We start from the raw sequence: 9,271 nt of genomic DNA on the forward strand, positions 1-9,271 counted from the left end.
AGAAAGTCTCCGAACGACTTTAAATATGGGAAGCTGTAGTCATAAAAATTGAAGTAACTTCTAGAAGTTATTTAGGAGAAACGAGACAGTTGCCTGATTTGTCTAAACCTAAAGCACATATAAAAAGGGGACATATAAAAAGAAATCAGAGAATTCAATTTTGGGACTTTGTTCCAGGGTCCACAACATCAGCAGGTTTTGTTTTGTTTTGTTTTTTTATCTACCAGTCATGACAGAGTACAGACTTCTCTGTGATGGGGAAGTTAAAGGACTTAAGTTTCCCCCAGAAGTGCTTGCTGACTGGCCAAGTGACTCCTTGCTGCTGGGTACAGGTAGGAAAAGTCCAACATCAAATGCATTTTGAAGACAGACCACAAATGCCACCAGCCTCCCCAAATTCAGTCCCAAAGAAGTGTGAATTTCCAGAGATGCCAAACGGTAAGGGGTGAACAGACACCATTCAAAGAAAAACTACATGCTCCTACATTGTCACTTATAATAAAGCTATGTATACACGTTCTCTTTGAATTGTGGGCTATGATCAATATACATCCCCCACCCACCCAGCCACCTTGCTTTCAACATGCACTCCTTCCCGGAAGCAAGCTCCTACTTCAGGAAGTCAGACTCCTCCCAGGGAATACAGAAAGCCTCTTTACCCCTCCTTCCCACAGTCTCACTGCTGGAGTCTGCAAGGGTCTGACTGAGCAGGAAAGTGTCGGTTTTATGAAGGAGTGTTCCCCCAAACATCTCAATTTCTCATGTAATCATATAAACCCTGAACTGTAAGGAGGGAAACGCATAAAAATCATTATAGATTCCATGATGTCAAAGGCAACACAGCTTTAGAGTTTAATAAGCAGACTTCTTTTATTACAATAGGCTTGACGTCATTATTTATTCCCAACACACTAGAACACAAAGCCATGTGCTGCACTGCGAGCCACCATGAAAAGGGTGTGTGGACTTTGCTGAGTGTTTTAATATCCTCTTATTGACAATAGATAGAAGATCTGAACAAGGACTGGGAACAGGAAATGATTTTAGTGATTTCATTACAGTAATAGAGGAGAGCGTTTCCAGCGACAGGGACTGACAGATGGTCTGGGAAGGCTTTGCTTCCAAACAGCCTGCAGGTCAACATGCCCAATATTGATCTAAGCTCAGTCTGTAATTGATGAGGTGTCCTGGCAAGCAGAAAAGTTTTCATAAATATATGCTGTAGCCTTAGTGGTGGAACACAGAAGGCTGGTATTTAAAAGTTAATTTCAAACCACTTCACAAGAAAAGGCATTTAGAGGCAACCAGAGACGTATACAGTAAGACTGTAGCTAGAGCTCGCCTGTTCTAAAGTAAAAACCATATTTGTAATATAAGTATCATGTAAGGTAATTTCATTTATGTAATTTATCTCTAGTGAAAAATAAAGGTGGCTGTAGAATTTTCAGATTTTTAAGACTTTTCAAGACCGCACTCAAGAAAACCTAAAGTGCTTTGTAATATTCAGAGGTGGGGCAAAAGTAGGTTTATAGTGGTTTGTATGGAAAATCATATAATAATTAATAAATAATACAATAATTAATAAATAATACAAGAATAAACTTTGTTTCCCGTACTCACAACTTTAAGCCTACTTTTGTCCACCCTTATTTTGAAATCATAAAGTACATTGCATCCAGATTTGTTCTTTTTATTGAAATTGCTTTGGCTATTTGGAGTCTTTTATGGTTCCATATGAATTTTAGGATTGTTTTCTTCTATTTCTGTTATAAAAAATGCGATTGGGATTTTGATAGTGATTATTGAATCTATAGATTACTTTGGGTAGCATAGATATTTTAATCATATTAATTCTTCCAATTCATGATCTTGAGATGTCTTCCTATTTATATGTTTTCCCTTAATTTCTTTGGTCAGTGTTTCACAGTTTCTAGTGTGTAAGTCTTTAAGTCTTGCTCCTCCCTGGTTAAGCTTATTTGTAAGTATTTCACTTTTTAAAGCTATTATAAAGTGAGATTGTTTTCAAACAGACATAGACCCCTGGAGCAGAACAGAGCGCCCAGATATAAACCCCACACACAGTCAAATGGTCTTCAGCAAAGATGCCATGAATACAAGGGAAGCCCTCAAAAATGTATTTATAAAATATTGTGTGTTTATTCTCATCTCTTCAGTTGCCTTCAAAGTGCTCCCCATTTGATGAATGCAGTACACCTACCAAGATGTTTTTTCCACTGCTCAGAACAGTTTTGAACTCACTGATTTTGATGCCTTTTAGTGCTCTTATGCCATTTTTTGCTTCACCTCTTCCCCACTGGCAAAATGTTTCTTTTCGAGGGCTTTTTTTCATCCAGAAACAAACAAACAAACAAACAAAAAAAGTTGCTTGGGGAGAGATTGGGTGAATAGGGAGGGTAGGGCACAGGGATCATGCCATATTTGGTCAAAAACTGCTGAACACTCAGTATGATGTGGGCAGGTCACACTCATAAATCTCCGATCATGAAACGGGCAAAGGCAAAGGTGGCGGCATAGGTAAACATGGCTCGTCTCCTTGCAAATCACATCAATATTACAACTAAAAAATAAACAAGCATCACTCAGAACCATCAGAAATCAAGTTGAATGGAAGTCTGACAGCTACAGAATTAAAGAAACCACAGCCGTCCAGGCTGGTGGGAGGGGTGAAAACATGGAACAGGCTGGTCCCTCATCCAGGTGTGGTGGGTAAAAACTCAGGAGGGACATCTCAGGAGTGAGGGGTCCCAGCCCCACACCAGGCCCCCCCACCAGCCCAGGCTGCCAGTGACAGGAAGATAAGTGCCCAGAGCTTCTGCAAAAACTGATGGGGATTGAGTTGGTGGAAGAATCTTCTGGAGCCCCAAGCAGTTCCCCTTAAAGAACCCACACATGGACTCATCTACTCAGACTCACTCCCTCTGAGCTCCAGTGCCCGAGTAGTAGCTTGAAAGGCACCAGTGGCATACAGGGAGGAACTGAAGTGTCTGGCATCAAGGTAGTAGCTGGGGGAAGCCTTCTCCCAGACAGAAAGGCAGGCAGAGGCCATTTTCCCCTTTCTGAACTCTCCCCCAACAGAGCCACAGAACCAGCATGCAGGTGCCCTATCTGAGACTCCATCGACCTAACACTGTTTGCCCTGCCCTGGAGATCCCCTGGGACTCCATCCTACCTAACTATGGGCTCACTCAAACTGTTAACCGTGACTTTCCCACATGAATAGGTGGTCGTGGCTCATGCTTCACAACTTCCTAAATCCTGTCAAACAAGCGACAGCTGGCCTCAGTAAGCTCTGCACCACTGGACCTCTTGTTAAGTGGCCCCAGGCCTTGAATTAGCAGCAGCCAGCCTAGGTTCACAGCTTGGCTTCACCAGGGAATCTCCAAGCCCAGCACAAGTAGCAGCCATTTCAGATTGTTTTACAGCTCATGCAGGGTGGCCCCAGGCAGAACACAGGTTGGGGCTGACCTAGGCCTGTACCTCCCAGGAAACCCCAGAGCCTGTGCACCCAGTAGACAGTTGTAGACCATACTGGAGCACCACCACCCTACAAAACTGATCCTCCACAGAGGGCAGAGGTTGGTGGTAAGTGGTCATAGCCAGTCCTTGCAACTGACGGGGCCTGGGTAAATCCCTCCCATTGACCTACCCACAGCAAGCAAGGCTCAACTACAAGAGGAAGGTATACTCAGCTCACACCAAGGATATACCTGGAGTACCCAGCTTGGGTGTTAGGGAAGGCTGTGACACTGGACCCTATAGGACAAATACTATATTAGACCACACAATCAAGACAGGGAGTCATAGAAGCTCTACCTAGTCCATAGAAACAAACACAGGGAGACTGCCAAAATGAGGAGGCAAAGAAACATAGTCCAAATGAGAGAAGATATAAAAACTCCAGAAAAAGAACTCAACAAAATGGAGATAAGCAATCTAGCAGATGCAGAGTTCAAAACACTGGTTATAAGGATTCTCAAAGAATTTAGTGAGGACCTTAGCAGCATAAAACAGATCTAGTCAAAAATGAAGGATATGCTAACTGAAATAAAGAACAATTTACAGGGAAGCAACAGTAGAGTGGATGACACTGAGAAGTGGAACATAAGGAAGGAAAAAAAACCCAGCCAATCAGAACAAGAAAAAAGAATAAAAAAAGGAGGATAGTATAAGCAGCCTCAGGGAAAACTTCAAGCATTCCAACATTTGCATCATAGGGGTGCCAGAAGAGGAGAAAGAGCAAGAAACTGGAAATCTAGTTGAAAAAATAATAAAAGAAAATTCCCTAATTTGGTGAAGGAAATAGACATGCAAGTCCAGGAAGCACAGAGTCCCAAACAATATAGATGCAAACAGGCCCACTCCAAGACACCTTGTAATTAAAATGCCAAAGGTTAAAGATAAAGGGAGAATCTTAAAAGCAGTTAGTTACCTTCAGGGAAGTTCCCATAAGACTGTTAGCTGATTTCTTCAAAAGAAACTTTTCAGGCTGGAAGGGACTGGCAAGAAATATTCAAAGTCATAAAAAGTAAGGACCTACAGCCAAGATTGCTCTACCCAGCAAAGGTATCATTTAGAATAGAAGGGCAGATAAAGAGCTTCCCAGACAAGAAAAAACTAAAGGAGTTCATCACCAAATCACTATTATATGAAATGTGAAAGAGACTTAATTTAAGAAAAAAAAGATGACCAAAACTATGAACAATGAAATGGCAATAAATACATTGCTATCAACAATTGAATCTAAAAATAAACTAAGCAAACAAGAACAGAGACAGAATCATGGATACATAGATTTTTATGGTTACCAGATGGGAGGGAGGTATGGGGGAATGGGTGAAGAGATGAGGGGATTAAGAAGTATAAATAGGTAGTTACAGAATAGCCATGGGCATGTATAGGGAATGGAGTAGCCAAAGAACTTATATGCATAACCCATGGATATGAACAATGGTGTGGGACTGCCTGAGGGAGTCGGGGGTGCTGGGTGAAGAGGGGCAAATGGAGAAAAATTAGGACAACTGTAATAGCATAATCAGTAAAATATAATTTAAAAAGATAAGAAATGGGTAAACATGTTGACAGTCTCCAAAAAAAATTCACTGAAGCCAAACACAGCCTCTCACAATAACACCAGCTGGTACACTGATATAGATGGGTTCCAAGAACACTCACCTAGATGGGGAAGCCTGTACTACAAGGGGCCTGCCCTCGTACACTGTAAGGAAAGGACAGTCTCTTCAATAAATGGTGTTGGGGAAAACTGAATGCCCAAAGGCAAATGAATGAAATTGGACCTTTATCTTACATCATACATAAAAATTAATTCAAAATGAATAAAAATGTAAGTGTAAGACCTAAAACCATAAAACTCCAAGAATATAGAGGAAAAGCTTCTTGACATCGTCTTTGCAATCACTTCTTAGATATGACATGACAAGCACAGGCAACAAAAGCAAATGTGGATAATCGACAAAATGAAAAAGCAACCTATGGAATGGGAAGAGTATTTCCAAACCACGTATCTGATGGAGTTAACACCCAAATACCCTATCCTATCTCTATATCAGGAACTCCAACTCAACAGCAAAAACCCCAAATAACCTGATTTAAAAACTGGTAAAGGAAGTGATTACACAATGCTTCACAAAAGACATACAAATGACTACCAGGTACGTGAAACAGTGCTCAGCATCACTAATCATCAGGGGAACGCAAAACAAAACCAAAATGAGCTCAATGCAGTGTACAGGTGATGTTTCATTGAGTCCGTACACTTGGAACCTGTATGGTTTTGTGAACCAATGTCATCCCGATAAATTCAATTAATAAATGAGATACCACCTCACAGCAGTTAGGATGGCTATTGTATAAAAAACACACACAAAAGGTAATATCAAGTGTTGGTGCAGAGCTGGAGAAAAGGGAACCCTTGTACACTGCTGGTAGGAATGTAAATTGGTACAGTTGCTATGGGAAATACTATGGAGGTTCCTCAAAAATTAAAAATAAAACTACCATATGAGCCAGCAATCTCACTTCTGAGTATATATCCAAAAAAATTGAAATCGTGACCTTGAAGAGACATCTGCACTCACATATTAGTGCAGTGTTATTCACAATAGCCAAGCCATGGGAGCAACCCAATGTCCAGCAGACAGATGAAGAAAATGTGGCATATACACACAAAAGAACATTATTCAGCTTTTAAACAGAATGGTACATTACAGCACTCTGCTTAGATCAGATCCATTAACAGTCTATTGGTCAAAGCAAGGGGACTTGGCCAAGCTCAAAGTCAAAGGCCATCCATCAAGAAACTATGGCAAAAGCATGGGTACAGAGGCAAAGAGCTGACAACAATGATCTAACCTGCAACAGGCTGTATGACCTCCTCTGTCTGTCCTGCTATGCAGACCAGCTTCTTCCTCTGTTCCTCTTACACATACTCTCTAGAATGCAAGTTTCCATTTGGCAAGATTTTTGCCTTCATCTAACACAGTATTTACAGTGTGCAGTTTTGTTCACTGCTGTCTTTCTAGTGTTTAGAACAATGCCTGGTACATAGTAGACAATAAACATGACTGGCCACCCCCAAATACGATCCTTAGTCTTGCAAGTTACGTGATCTTTAAAGTCCAATGCTCCTGGATTACTTGCTCAGTTTGGATCAGAATCAATCCCTTGTTCAACTGTACACTGTAATCGGAGGAAGAAGGTACTGGGTAGGTCAGGGACAATTCTGAGAGAAAGGGGAAAGGATACAAAGATATCCATGTGTCTAGTCCGCATGATACATAAGACCCTTCAGGATCTGATCCGTCTACCTACAGAATGTAAGATCAATATAGTTATTAAAAGGACATGCTATAGGGCCAGGCAGGACTGAATTCAAACCCTGTGCCAGCTACTTACTGTGTAAGCAACTTTGGCAAAGTTACTTAACCACTCTGAATCTTCATTTCCCTGTCTGTAAAATGGTAACAATTACCTTATGACACCACTGCACAATTAAATAACATATGTAAAGATCTTTATATATAGAGGTCCTGGCACACAGTAAACCCTCAATAAATGGTGGTCATTTCTACCCAGCATGTAAGTCTGGCGTCTACTACACCATTCAGTATCTTTAGATAAATTTTATACCACATTCCTCTTAATTTCAACTTTAGTTGATTGTAGTTTAGTTAGGGGTACACACTTAGCCCAATGTAGCCAGTCAACAGGCTGGTCAGTGACCCACACTGCCTGGTGAACAGGTATTCCCTCTTCCAGGTCTGATTTCAGAGCAGCATGGCCCTTTCCCAGAATTCTGTTCCCTGCCAAGGCCCTGAGGCATGGAAAATTAGGAGTAAAATGAGAATAACCTACTCCATGATGCTGCCAATTTATGTAAGTCTTGTGGGCATGGGCTTCCAGGGGAAAGGCAGCTGTTGGAGATGGGCAGTCACATGCGCCCAGTAATCATAGTGGAAGGAATAGCCTAACAGTCCAAGCTATTTGGTTTGGAAAGCTAACTTGGAACCCATGGAGGCTCTTTAGCTTTTATATTAGATGTTCTGTGAGTTGTACAGAATTGGATTTAAGCAAATTTGACTTTATGCATATTAACCTAAGCTACATATTTTTACCAATGCAGACTTTGCATTCCCCACAGAGGTACAAAGCAGTCAGGTTGAGGAACACAAGCCATGCGGTGCGAGTGGAAGGCTGGAAGCATCTACCACGAGGTGTCCTTGGTTGCTGCTTTAGGTCTGGCCTGACCCTTAGGACTCCACTGGCCCAGGTTCTTGGAGGTTTAGCTAGCCCAAGGAATAAACACTGGGCGTAGGTGATTTCTAATAATCTCTGAAACTCTTATGATTCTGCTTCCCCGCCTTAGTCTACTCTACCCATACAACACACCACTAAAGATCACCAGTAAGAACTTTTGTTGGTAAAAGTACCCCACTGGGGTGCTACCTGGTTAGTAGTCACCAACATTCCTCATAACAAAAGTCTCCTTGTTAAGTCAGCTAAAATACTGCAGTCAATACAGTAACTTTTATGCAATTGGTTATATACTAATGATAATCATGTACTTGTGTTGGTTTCAACAAATCATGTATTTTCTATCATGTATTTGTGTTGGTTTCAACTATACTAAATTCCATAGTATTTAATGCTAATACAGCAGTCTGAATTTTATTTAGACATAAAAAGAATAAGCATCATTCGTAATTAAATTGAGGCTTCGAATTGTGTATATTTACCTGCTTTTGAAAAATATGAACAGGAAACCTCAAAGATATACACAAATAGAACAGTGGAACAAATCCCCATGTGATCATCATCTAGCTGCCATGATCCCAATTCAAGGCCAATCCTGTTTCATCTACTCCCTTTACTCACTTCTTTGCTCTCACCCCAGACTATTTCGAAGCAAATTCAAAATATCATGCCATTTCACTATAAATACATGTCTTTTTAATAATGGTGCTTGTAATAGATCTCACACTGACAATAAAAAGAAAAATATTAGTATGTACTAATTCATGAGGTTTGTTGTAGGGGACCAGTTTGTTTTGGTCTGGCAAATGTGACTCAGCTCTGTATGGAAAACCTACAGAAGCGATGTGGTGGGCAGGAACCAGACCTTCAAACCCAGTTTTCCTGTGGGAATCAGGCCTAGAAAATGTATACTGATTGTTATGGCTTGCTCTTGCTAAAACTCCCTTACCCTGGTCTAAAACAGTAAATGTATATTGTCTGTCTTCAAGGTAATCTCCAAAACCTGTGTGAATTTTCCCAAGGATGGAGCTAATCAGCTCATTGCCATTCCCTTCTGCATGTTATTTTCATTTCCTTGATTGTACCTAAAATATAGACAATAATATTCTATATAATAGATAATAAATCCTTCTTTGATGTTTAAGACCCGAGAAAAACAATAAAAGCCTGTCTAGGCAAGGGTCGGGGTGCTCTCCCCTTCACAGAGTGGCTGTGCCATCCCCCTTTTCTCCACAGGATTGCTGTAGCCTGCCACAGTGTGTTCACCTTTTTCTCTCTCAAAACTTATGCCAAGAGCAGAGATTGGAGTTGCAAAATGGCAGAACAGAATGTATGCTCAAGTAGAGTACACAGTTCAGTTCTCAATTAATATGGTCCTATTTCTTTAAAAATAGTTTACTGATGAGCTTTTTAAAATAATAGTTAAAACAGGCAAGATAATTATAACCTCAATATTTCTATTTTTCACTTTACTCACATT

Source organism: Phyllostomus discolor, chromosome 6, assembly GCF_004126475.2.
Source record: "Phyllostomus discolor isolate MPI-MPIP mPhyDis1 chromosome 6, mPhyDis1.pri.v3, whole genome shotgun sequence".
In the NCBI taxonomy this organism is placed as follows: Eukaryota; Metazoa; Chordata; class Mammalia; order Chiroptera; family Phyllostomidae; genus Phyllostomus; species Phyllostomus discolor.